At 34.1% G+C, this 13,355-nt stretch overlaps 1 protein-coding gene across 1 annotated transcript in view; it reads left to right on the forward strand.

The window, feature by feature from the left end:
• Window positions 1–13,355, forward strand: part of COL24A1 (collagen type XXIV alpha 1 chain) — a 423,812-nt gene that overhangs the window by 179,538 nt on the left and 230,919 nt on the right. The gene's annotated exons all lie outside the window — the stretch shown is intronic.

Genomic DNA, 13,355 nt, shown 5'->3' on the forward strand with positions numbered 1-13,355 from the left:
CCCCCCTGGTAACCATAAGTTCATTCTCTAAGTCTGTGAGTCTGTTTCTGTTTTGTAAATAAGTGCATTTGTATCCTTTTTTTAAAGATTCCACATATTAGCGATATCATATGATATTTTTCTTTCTCTGACTTACTTCACTTAGTATGATAATCTCCAGGTCCATCCATGTTACTGCAAATGGCGTTATTTCATTCTTTTTTAATGGCTCAGTAATATTCCATTGTATATATGTATGACATCTTCTTTATCCGTTCATCTTTTGATGGACATTTAGGATGCTTCGATGTCTTGGCTATTGTGAACAGCGCTGCAGTGAACACTGGGGTGCGTGTATCCTTTCAAACCATGTTTTTCTCCGGATATATGCCCAAGGGTGGGATTGCTGGATCATATGGTAACTCTATTTTTAAGTTCTTAAGGAACCTCCATACTGTTCTCCACAGTGGCTGTACCAATGTACATTCCCACCAGCAGTGTAGGAGGGTTCCCTTTTCTCCACACCGTCTCCAGCATTTATTGTTTGTAGGTTTTTTGATGATGGCCGTTCTGACTGGTATGAGGTAATATCTCATTGTAGTTTTGATTTGCATTTCTCTAATAATTAGTGATGTTGAGCATCTTTTCATGCACCTCTTGGCCATCTGTATGTCTTCTTTGGAGAAATGTCTATTTAGATTTTTTGCGCATTTTTTGATTCAGTTGTTAGCTTTTTTGATATTGTGCTTCATGAGCTGTTTGTAAATTTTGGAGATTAATCTCTTGTCAGTCACATCATTTGCAAATATTTTCTCCCTTCTGTGAGTTGTCTTTGGTTTTGTTTATGGTTTCCTTTGCTGTGCAAAAGCTTTTGAGTTTAATTATGTCCAATTTGTTTATTTTTGTTTTTATTTCCATTACTCTAGGATATGGATCAAAAAGATATTGCTGTGATTAATGTCAAAGAGTATTCTGCCCATGTTTTCCTCTAAGAGTTTTATAGTATCCGATCTTACATTTAGGTCTTTAATCCATTTTGAGTTTATTTTTGCATATAGTGTTAGAGAATGTTCTAATTTCATTTTTTTTACATGTGTCCATTTTTTCCAGCACCACTTATTGAAGAGACTGTCTTTTCCCCATTGTGTAGTCTTCCTTCCTTTGTCATAGATTAATTTACCATAAGTGCATGGGTTTATTTCTGGACTTCCTATCCTATTCCATTGATCTATATTCCTGTTTTTGTGCCAGTGCCACACTGTTTTGGTGATTGTATCTTTGTAGTATAGTCTGAAGTCAAGACGTGTGATTCCTCCACCACCATTTTTCTTTCTCAAGATTGCTTTGGCTATTCTGTGTCTTTTGTGTCTCTCTGTAAATTTTAAGATATTTGCTCTAGTTCTGTGAAACCTGCCATGTGTAATTTGATAGGGATTGCACTGAATCTGTATATTGCCTTGGGTAGTTTAGTCATTTTGACAATGTCGATTCTTCCAATCCAAGAATGGGGTATTATCTTTCCAAATGTTTGTGTCATCTTCGATTTCTTTCATCAGTGTCTTATAGTTTTCAGAGTACAGGTCTTTTGCCTCCTTAGGTAGATATATTCCTAGGTACTTTATTCTTTTTCATGCAATGGTAAATGGGATTGTTTCTTTCATTTCTCCTTCTGATCTTTCATTGTTACTGTATAGAAATGCAACAGATTGCTGTGTATTAATTTTGTGTCCTGCAACTTTACCAAATTCATTGATGAGCTCTAGTAGTTTTCTGGTAGCATCTTTAGGATTTTCTATGTGTAATATCATGTCATCTACAAACAGTGACAGTTTTACTTCTTTTCCGATTTGGATTCCCTTTATTTCTTCTTCTTCTCTGATTTCCATGGCTAAGACTTCCAAAACTATGTTGAATAAAAGTGGTGAGAGTGGATATTCTTGTCTTGTTCCTGATCTTAGAGGAAATACTTTCAGTTTTTCATCATTGAGTATGATGTTAGCTGTAGGTTTGTCGTATATGGCCTTTATTATGTTGTGGTTATGTTCCCTCTATGCCCACTTTCTGGAGAGTTTTTATCATAAATGGGTGTTTAATTTTGTCAAAAGCTTTTTCTGTATCTATTGAGATTATCATTTGGGTTTTCAATTTGTTGATGTGTTGTATCACACTGATTGATTGGCAGATATGGAAAAATCCTTGCATCCCTGGGACAAATCCCCCTTGATCATGGTGTATGATCCTTTTAATGTAGCACTTTTTGATTTTATACATAATAGTTTGTACCTCTTAATCCCTACCCCATCTTGCACTCCACCCCCTAACTTTATGTTTTAAAGTATGCATATAATACTAGGTGAAGAACACAAGATAGCTTTGCAAATCCTCTTCAGTTTGTAAATTTTGTTTCTATTAAATTTTTGTTAAGAACAATGTCAGAGAACTGAAGAAAGGCAGTTGACCTTTTGAATAGTATTATAATAGTAATCTTTAATACTTCCATCTCATTACTTCCTTTGGTCTTAAAATTACAATATAAAAGTGGGACAAAAGATCTGAAAGCCAGAGATTTTAATGAATATTAGTGGTTGAATTTCCAGTGGGTAGTAGTTACTTTTTAGATTGCTTTATCTAAATTTTTTCAATAAACATGAACTTGTAGGCTTATCAGCACCAACATTATGAGACTAATTGTTTTTCTGCACATGACTGAATTTTAATATAATATCCTAGATGATTTAATCAAAAGAACCAGAAAATTTTAAAGGAAGAGGAATATTATTTTACGTTTTATAGGTTGGGAAGGGTCTATTTTTGTCTCTCTTTTTCGTCCTTCCTATTTGCCTCAAAATTGTTTCTAGAAACAAAAGGGAAAAGTAGAGCCAAACATACTGACCCTGTTTGCAAGATATGTGTTTCTTTAGTTGTATACACTATGTCATGGAAGCATCTTAAACCTTCCTTTATTTTCGTATATATGTCTTCTTTAGAAAGTGGGGACAATATAAATTATTCAAATTCTGTTTCGGTTATACAAGGTGGTCATCAAAAAAATCATGTGCACTCTGTTTGAAATACGTGGTTACACTATTTGCAAACCCTTCCAGAGAAGTTTGGCACAGCTCTAAATAAGCCTTTTATTTTCTCCTCATTTTCTGCCAGTTGACTAAAAACCTCAAACTAACATTGGAAACTTGTGTTAACTATGGTTCTGTTGATTGTGGGATTGTGTGTGTACGTATATGTGTATATAGATACAAAGCATACTTCAACAAGCCTTCTTGAGAGCTACCCAGTTTGGCAATCTGTTTTCAAGCATCCCATAACATTAGCAAAACCACATCCCTTGCTGCTTACTGCAGAAAGTGAGTACCCAATAAATATTCTCTGTTCTCCAGTAAACAGAGGAATTACTTATTTGTTGCCATAATGGTTTATGTTGTTACTTTGGTTATGGAATTAAGGATGGTAAAGCAGGCTGTTCTTGTTTGTTATATAACATCCCTGGTAAGTTTTTAGAAAAAGCCTATTCGTGAGGTTATGTTACAGAATATATGGAAATAATTTTTACACTGAGTTATTAAAATATGTTATGTGTTTATCTGTATAACTAACAGATTAGTTATAATAGATCTTGTGAACTAGCTTAATAAGAGGAAAATGCATTCCTAGATAGTTCTCTGAGATCACCTCAAGCCAGCCCTGAAGATTCACATTCCCAAATCAAGATTTTGTTCACAGATTTCTTATTTTAACCATTTTATTTTCCAGGCAGCATTTAGTTAGCTGAGAAATATTTATTGAGTTTATACAATGGGCAATGGACTTTGTTAAGCAATTACTTGGAAATAAGATTAAAACATGCTCTTCTGTCTACTAGGAACTTGTAATCCACTGGAAACATGAGATTTCCACATGTGAAAAGTTAAAAAGTAAACTAGGAAGCACATAATAAATGGCTAAGGAGCTCAGAGAAGAGAATAATTTGTGTGGCCATTTTTCTGAGAGACTTCATAGAGAAATTGGGATTTGAGCTGGATGAGTTGGATTTGGCCAAGTAGAACGAAGGAATCAGAGATTTTATGCAACAGGTACAAAACCAACACAATGATGGAGGTGTGGAAATAAACCTACCTGACTTAAAAAAAAAGTTAGTAGGTAGATTGTGACTGATCTTAAATATAAAGTTGAGGAGCTTGAATGCTAATAAGCCCATGGAAGTTTTTTTTTAAATTGTGGTAAAAAGCATATAACATAAAATCTACTCTCAACAAAGTTTTAAGTGTACAGTACAGTACTGTTAGCTATATGCATAGTTTTGCACAGCAGATCTCTAGAATGTTTTCATCTTGTATGACTCAAACTCTATACCCATTTAACAGCAACTCTAATTTCTACCTCCCCCAACCATCACTCTCTTTCTGCTTCTATGAGTCCGACTACTTTGGATACCTCATATAAGTAGAATCATGCAATATTTGTCTTTCTGGGACTGGCTTATTTCACTTAGCATAAGGACTTCAGGGTTCATCCATATTATAGCCTGTGTCAAAATTTTGTTCTTTTTATTTAATTATTTTATTTTTAAAAACACAACATGTTTATATTTTAATACACAACCAAAATACAAAACACTATAGTAAATTGATGGCAATAAAATATGGTATTTCATTTGCATTGCATGACATATGGTTAACATCCTTAGTCATAAATGAGTTCTTAGAAACCAGTAACGAAGATGTCGATATACCAAGAGGAATGGGGAAAAAAAAAAAAAAAACAGAAGAAAATGAAATAACACAAGTAACTAGGAAGGATTAAGCATATATGAAGATGACTGAGCTGAACAATAACAGAAGAAAAGCCATTTTTTTGTAATATCATATTACCAAAGATTAGAAATTTAACACTTGTACAGTTTTAGGAAACATACCCACGTAAACACTGGGGGGACAAGATTGATGAGGTCCTGTATATATAGTAAGGGAAAATCTAGTTTGGACTCAAAACTATAAATTTGGGATATCCTTAGTCCTAACAGTTCCAACTCATTGGAATTATTTCAACAAATTAGTTGGATAAATTTACAGTTTATATATAAACCATGTTTCCTGCATAGAAAATTTGTAGCTAGTATTTGGACCCCCCAAAAATGACTTGCATATTAATTTGTTTATCAATACACCCAAAAGGATGTGCACAAAATTTACACAGTGAAACAAAATCGAATTTTGTTCTTTTTAAAGGCTGCATAATAATAGTCCATTATCCAATAGTCCAAAAACCCACATTTTCTTTATTCACTCATCCGTCAATGAACATTAAGGTTGTTTTCACCTATGGGCATACCTTGGAGATTTTGCAGTTTCAGTTTGAGACCATTGCAACAAAGCAAATATCACAACAAATCCAGTCACACAAATATTTTGGTTTCCCATGCATACAGAAGTTATGTTTATACTATACTGTAGTCTATTAAGTATGCAATAGCATTATGTCTAAAAAATGTACGTATCTCAATTAAAAAATACTTTATTAGTAAAAAATGCTAACCATCATCTGACAATGCAGGGTTGCCAAAAAGTTTCAATTTGTAAAAAATGCAATATCTGTGAAGTGCAATAAGGTGAAGCTTAATAAAATAAGGAATGCCTGTGTGAACATGGTAGTGCAGATATCTCTTGAAATCCTGTTTTTAATTCTTCTGTATAATATCCAGAAGTGGGATGGCTGGATCATATGGTAGTTCTATTTTAATTTTTGGAGGAACTGCCATACTGTTTTCATAGTGGCTGTACATTCTCACCAACAGTGCACAAGGTTTCAAATTTCTCTACATCTTTGCCAATACTTGTTATTTTCTGTTTGTTTGTTTTATAATGGCCATCCTAACAGGTGTGAGGTGGTCTCTCATTATGGCTTTGATTTTCATTTCCCTGATGATTAGTGATTTTGAACAATTTTTCATGTGCCTCTTGGCCATTTGTACATCTTATTTCCAGAAATATGTGTTCAAGTTCTTTGCCCATTAGTTTAATTGTGTTATTTGATTTTTGCTATTGGGTGGTAGGAGTTCCTTATATATTTCAGATATTAAACCCAGTCACGTATTTGGTGTGCAAATATTTTATCCCATTCTTTAGGTTGTCTTTTCACTTGGTTGATTGTTTTCTCTACTGTGCAGAAGTATTTAGTTTGATGTAGTCCCAGTAGTCTCTTTTTGCTTTTGTTGCCTTTGCATTTGGTGCCAAATCCAAAAAATCATCACCAAGACTGATGTCAAGGAGGTTTCTGCCTATATTTTCTTCTAGGAGTTTTATGGTTCAGGGATTACTAGTCTTTAATCCATTTGCTGATTGATGTAAGTGTATTTTAAGTTGATTTATGTGTATCATGTAAGATAAGGTTCAATTTCATTCTTCTGCATGTGGATATCCAGTTTTCCTAACACCATTTGTTGAAGAAGCAACCTTTTCTCCATTGTTTAGTCTTGGCGCCCTTATCAAAGACCATTTGATGCTATAAGGATCAGTTTATTTCTGGGCTCTCTATTGTGTTCCATTGGTCTATATCTCTGTCCTTTTGCTGGTACAAAACTGTTGTGATGATTGTAGCTTTGTAATATGTTTTGAAGTCAAGAAGTGTTATTCTTTCTCAAAGTTGTTTTGGTCAGGGTCCTTTTTGGTTCCATATGAATTATAGAATTCTTTTTTTTTCCTCTATCTGCAAAAAATTCCATTGGAATCTTGCTAAGGATTGCATTGAATCTGTAGATTGCTTTGGGCAGTATGGACATTTTAAGAATATTAAGTCTTCCAGTCCATGAATATAGGATGTCTTTCCATTGTTTGTGTCTTCTTTAATTTCTGTCAGTAACGTTTTGTAGTGTAGGGGTCCCCAACCCCCAGGCCCCAGACGGGTACCCTGTGGGGCCTGTTAGGAACTGGGCCCCACAGCAGGAGGTGAGGGGCGGGCAAGCGAGCGAAGGTTCATCTGCTGCTCCCCATCACTCCCTATCGCTTGCATTACTGCCTGAACCATAACCCCCCCACTATCCGTGGAAAAATTGTCTTCCACGAAACTGGTCCCTGGTGCCGAAAAGGTTGGGGACCACTGTTGTAGTGGACTGTTTTTCCATTTATTTGTGTACTTTTTAATTTCTTGCATCAATGTCTCATAGTTTTCAGTGTACAGGTCTTTCACCTCCTTGGTTACATTTATTCCCATGTGCTTTATTCTTTTGCGTGCAATTGTAAATGGGATTGTTTTCTTAATTTCACTTTTTGATGGTTATTAGTGTATAGAAATGCAACAGTGTGTTGATTTTGTATCCTGCAACTCTACTCAATTCATCTATTACTTCTAACAGTTTTTTGGTGGACTCTTTATAGTTTTATATATATGGTGTCGTGTCATCTGCAAATAGTGACCGTTTTACTTCTTCCTTTCTAATTTGGATGCCTTTTCTTTCTCTCTTTCTTTCTTTCTTTCTCTCTTTCTCTCTTTCTTTCTCTCTCTCTCTCCCTCCATCCCCCCTCCCCCCTCTCTCCCCCCCTTCCCTCCCTCCCTCCCTTCCTTCCTTCCTTTCTTTACCTAATTGCTGTGGCTTAGACTTTCAATTCTATGTTGATTAAAAGTGGCAAAAGTGGGCATCTTTTTATTGTTTCTGATCTTAGAAAAAAAGCTTTCAGCTTTTCATTGTTGAATATGATATAAGCTGTGGATTTGTCATATATGGACTTTATTATGTGGAGGTACATTCCCTCTATACCCACATTGTTGAGGGGTTCTTTTTTAATCATAAGTGGATGTTTAATTTTGTCAAATGCTTTTTTTTTACGTCTATTGAGATGGTCATATGATTTTTATCTTTTATTTTGTTACTGTGTTGTATCACCTTGATTTGATGCAGAGATTTTGAATCATCCTTGCATCCCTGGGATAAATCCCACTTGATTTTGGTGTATGATACTTTTAATGTACTCTTTTTTATTGAAGTATAGTTGACTTACAATACTGTGCTTTAGGGAGGATGTGTCTCTGTGCACCCACTTGTGCTAGCAAGGTATAGGGAGAGTGCAAAAACAGTGTTCACCAGAACCTCCATCCGCAAAGTCCCAACTCATACCTGCCCCTCCAGCAGTCACTTTAAGATTAACAAATGAATCTCTTTCACATATAGTCCAGGCACTTCTCTAACTACTGCCTTTACACTGAGTCTCAGAAAGTGTGAGACCATGTGTGAGTCACTCAAAAGGAGTATCTCAGATTTCACAAACCCCCAGTTCCCCTGGATTGAGTCCCATTGGGTTTCCAAAGCCAGATGTTTTGGGGGTCTCATTTTTTCAGTGCAGGTATCAAGGTTTGACACAAACCCCTTGCATCTCAGGAAGTAGCTCCAGACCCATGAGAGCCCTCCCTATTGTGGGCTGCTTAATGGAGGTGAGTTTTTTTGTGAAACCACATATCTACCTCTCCTACCTATTTAAATGTGCCTCTTTTATCCTTTGTCTTGGAGGAGCTATTTAGCTAGTTCTTTTTCAGTGGTAATTGTTTTGTATGTAGCAGTAGATTTGGTGTGTCCATGGGAGGAGATGCCATCTTGGACTGCCCCCCAATTGCTAGTTTTTCCAAGGACTTTTGCATATATATTCATCAGAAATATTGGCCAGTGATTTTATTTTCTTGTAGTGTCTTTATTTGGCTTTGGTATCAGGGTAATGCTGGCCTCATAAAATGAGTTTGGAAGTATTCCCTTCTCTTCAGTTTTTTGGAAGAGTTTCAGAAGGATTTACGTTAATTCTTTTTGTAATGTTTGGTAGACTTATCCAGTGAAGTCATCTGATCCTAGACTTTTATTTGCTAGGAGTTTTTTGGTTACTGATTTAATCTCCTTGTTAGTTATAGATCTGTTCAGATTTTCTATTTCTTCATGATTCAGTTTTGGTAGGTTGTATGTTTCTAGGAATTTTATCTATTTCTTCTAGGTTATCCAGTTTGTTGCTGATAGTAGTCTCTTGTGATCCTTTTTATTTCTGTGGCATTAGTTCTAATTTGCCTTGTTTCATTCTGATTTTATTTGAACCTTATCTTATTTTTCCTTAGTCTAGCTAAAGACGTCAATTTTATTGATCTTTTCAAAGAATCATCTTCTAGTTTTGTTGATTTTTTTCTATTGTTTTTCTACTCTTAATTCATTTATTTCTGTTCTAATCTTCATTATTTTATTTCTTCTGTTAACTTTGGACTTAATTTGTTCTCCTTTTTCTAGTTCCTTGAGGTGTAAGGTTAGGTAATTTATTTGAGCTCTTTCTCCTTTTATAATGTAGATGTTTACCACCATAAAATTCCCTTAGTATTGCTTTTGCTGCATCCTATAAATTTTGGTATGTTGTGTTTTAATTTCTATTTGTCTCAAGATATTTTCTAATTTCCATTTTGATTTTGTCTTTGGTTCTTCAGAAGTGTGTTGTTTAATTTTCACCTAGTTGTGAATTTTTCACTTTTCCTTCTATTATTGATTTCTAGTTTGATTCCATTGTGGTTAGAAAAGAGAGTTGGCATGATTTCAATCTTATTATATTTGTTAAAAACTTGCTTTGTGACCTAATATGTGAGCTATGCTGGAGAATGTTTTATGTGTGCTTGAAAAGAATGTGTATTCTGCTACTTTGTTCTGTATATGTCTGTTAGGTCAGTTTGGTCAATGCCATTGTTCAGATCCTCTGTTCCCTTATTGATCTTCTATCTGGTTGTTGTATCAATTTTTGAAAGTAGGGTATTGAAATCTCTTGCATTTATTGTGTTGCTCTCTCTTTGTTCTATTCTGTCAGTTTTTGCTTAACGTATTTGGTTACTCTGATATTGTGTGCATATTTATGAATAATAATAATGAATAATTTTCTGGTGGCTTAATGAAGAAAGTTATCATTGGTCAGTGTCCTTATTTGTTTCTTGAGATAGTTTTGACTTAGTCTGTTTTATCTGATGTAAGTATGACACCCCTGCTCTGTTTTGGTTATCATTTGCATGGAGTATCTTTTCCATCCTTTCACTTTCATCCTATGTGTGTCCTTAAATCTAAATTTAGTCTCTCATAGATACAACTATGGATTTTTTTTTTATTCAGCCACTTTAAATCTTGATTGCAGACTTTAATCCATTTACATTTAAAGTAATTACTGATCAGGAAGGACTTACTATAGTCATTTTGTTAATTGTTATTGCTTTCTGTCATGTAACTTCTTTGTCCCTCTTACATTTCTTGCTATTTTCCTTTATATTTCATTGATTTTTTTTGTAGTGACATGCTTTGATTCCTTCCTGATTTCCTTTTGTGTATCTTTTATAGGTATTTTCTTTGTGATTACCATGGAGCTTACATAAAACATCCTATGGTTATAATGCTCTATTTTAAGCTGATAACAACTTAACTTCAATTGCATACAAGAGCTCTACTCTTTTTCTCTGTGCAAGATATTGAGAGGAGTGAGATGATGAAAGTGATGTTTTAGGAAGATAATAATAGTAAATTATTGTTATGAATATGGTGAATGCATAGGGAAGATAAGCAAAATACCAGTTCAGAAACTGTTGCAAACACTAATCAATGTGCAGTGAATAAGAAGAAGGAAATAATATCTGTTGAGTCTGTGTTATATTCCAGGTACCATTTTATTTGTTGTAACAAATAAAATTTATTACCTTATAATGCTTATGATAACATGATTCTACAGATAAGGATACTAAGGTCATGTCCCTAGTAAGCTTCAGAGCTGGAATTCAAACTCAATTTCAGATTTTATACATTTTACATTAAAAATTTTTATGTGTTTCCATTGTATATATCATACAGGGTGAAGTAAGTCAGAAAGAGAAAAACAAATATATTAACGCATATATGTGGTATCTAGAAAAATGGTAGAGATGAACCTGTTTGCAAGGCAGAAATAAAGACACAGATGTAGAGAACAAACATACGGACACCAACCGGGGAAAGAAGGGGTGGGATGAATTGGGAGTTTGGAATTGATATATCCACACTAATACATATAAAATAGATAACTATTGAGAACCTGCTGTATAGCACAGGGAACATTACTTAATGTTCTGTGGTGACTTAAATGGGAAGGAAATCCAAAAACAAAGGGTTATATGTATACATATAGCTGATTCACTTCGCTGTACAGCAGAAACTAACACAACATTGTAAAGCAACTATACCCCAATAAAAAAAAATGAAAACATTTAAAAACTCAAAAAAATTTTTTTTGTGTTTAACTTGATAAATATGAAACATGTACACAGTTTAAAAAATAATAATAAAACAAACCCTCTTATTGGTAAGAAATAGATCATTGGAATCCCCTTGTGCATCCCTCACTAATCATATCTGTCTCTTCCCTTCTGTCATTAACAGTTAACCATTCTCTTGTTTTCGTCATACTTTTACCATGTATATACTGATAATATTTGTTATTTTGCTTGCTTTTGAAATTCATATAAATAAAATCATACTACAGTAAGTCCCCTGCATATGAACCTTCAAGTTGCAAACTTTCAAAGATGCGAAATGTGCATTTGCATGTCCAATCACATAAGTTAGTTCATGTGTCTGGTGTACATTGTCACGTGCATGTGTCCTCTACAAGTGGTTGTGCTTTTGTATACTGTACAGTACTGTATAGAGTACAGTAGTCCAGTATCTTTATTTCAAGCCCAGGATGTCCGGAAGCAAGCATAAAAGCAGCAGTGATATATATAGCCGATTGTGTTAGTTGGGTATCTAGGCTAACTTCGTTGGACTTAGGAACAAATTGGACTCACCAACGTGCTCTTGGAACAGAACTCATTCGTATATAGGGGACTTACTGTATATACATTCTTCAGTTACTTTCTTCTTTCACTCAATCTTATCTTTTCAGCTCATTCTAGGTTGATCCATTTTATTACAGCATGTTCATTTTCAGTATATAGTAACACACTGTATAGATATACTACACTTTTTTAATTGATAGAACTGTTGATAGATATCCTTTCTTGTGGGTATCTTTTAGTTTTCATAAATCTTTCAGATATGCTTGTAAAGACTGTGTAAACTCCAATTTGGGGATTCAATTTTCTATATATGGCCATTAGATCAAGTTTATTAATTTTGCTATTTAGGTTTTTTCTGTTCCTCCTTATTTTTTTCTGCTTGACCTTCTAATTTTTGGCAGAGATGTGTTACAATTTCCTCTCTAATAGTGGATTTATCAATTTATCCTTATCAGTTTTTAATGTATATATATAGAAGTTGTGTTACTAAATGCATAAAAATTGTCTTTTCTCTTCCTAGTGAACACAGCCTTTTATCATTATTGAGTGACCCTCTTAATGCTAATAATCTGTTTTACCTTAAAGTCTATTAGCTCTAACGTTAATATAATTACTCCAGCTATTTTGGGGCTGGTAAATCACTTGCATATCTCTTCCCATTCTTTGAAATTTAATTTTCCTCATTTTTATGTTTTGGATGTGTTTCATGTAAACAGCATATAACTAGTTTTTTTCCCCCTTAATACAGCTTTTATTCTTTTAAGATTATAAGGTAGTCTTGGAAGAGAAAGGAAAAAGGAACCTGGGCTTATTTGCCTCCCTGAAAGGGTTATTTTTGGTTTTTATTCAGGGTGCCACTTCCCTAGGGTAAATAGCTGCAGTGAGGGAATAGCAGAATCTAGTTCTCTTGGATAACTCACCCCTCTTCTGGTTACACCCTGGGTATGGAGCTAAGCCAGTTTCTTAAACATATGCTCCAACCTAAAATTGTACCTTTATCAATGCCTTTTGAGACCCTGCAATTGTTGATAAGTTTTTGGTGTGTGCTTATTTTTAGCTACATGTTTTATTAATCTATCATAATTCAATACAAAATTATTTTCACATGTTACAAAATTTCTGATCCTCCCAGAGAAGATTTTGCTTCTTCATCTAAGTCCCCTTTTTAACTTTGCTTATACTTCTATTTCTGTTACAACTCGTATTCTGATTTTTATTTTAAATTGCCTTCTCCCATAATAAATTATGAATTCATTGAGAACAGGGACTGTGTCTTATTTATATTTGTATACTCCAGGCCTCATGTTGTACTTTTTACTGGACCTTACACAGAGTAGAAAATTAATAAAAGGTCAGATGAAAAAAATGAATGAACACATGAATTAAATAACTAAACATTAGCTCTCCTGTGGTGGAGAGCAAAAAAAATAGCAAAAAAATTAGATAAAACCATTTAATGGTTATAGACTTACTAAAAGCAATAATGCAAAGGTAGTTTTTAAAAGAGATTTACTTAAAACTTTGACACATTGCATAGTTAGGGGAACAGAACAAAACGAAAA

This window comes from Physeter macrocephalus, chromosome 4 (genome assembly GCF_002837175.3).
Source record: "Physeter macrocephalus isolate SW-GA chromosome 4, ASM283717v5, whole genome shotgun sequence".
Taxonomy (NCBI): Eukaryota; Metazoa; Chordata; class Mammalia; order Artiodactyla; family Physeteridae; genus Physeter; species Physeter macrocephalus.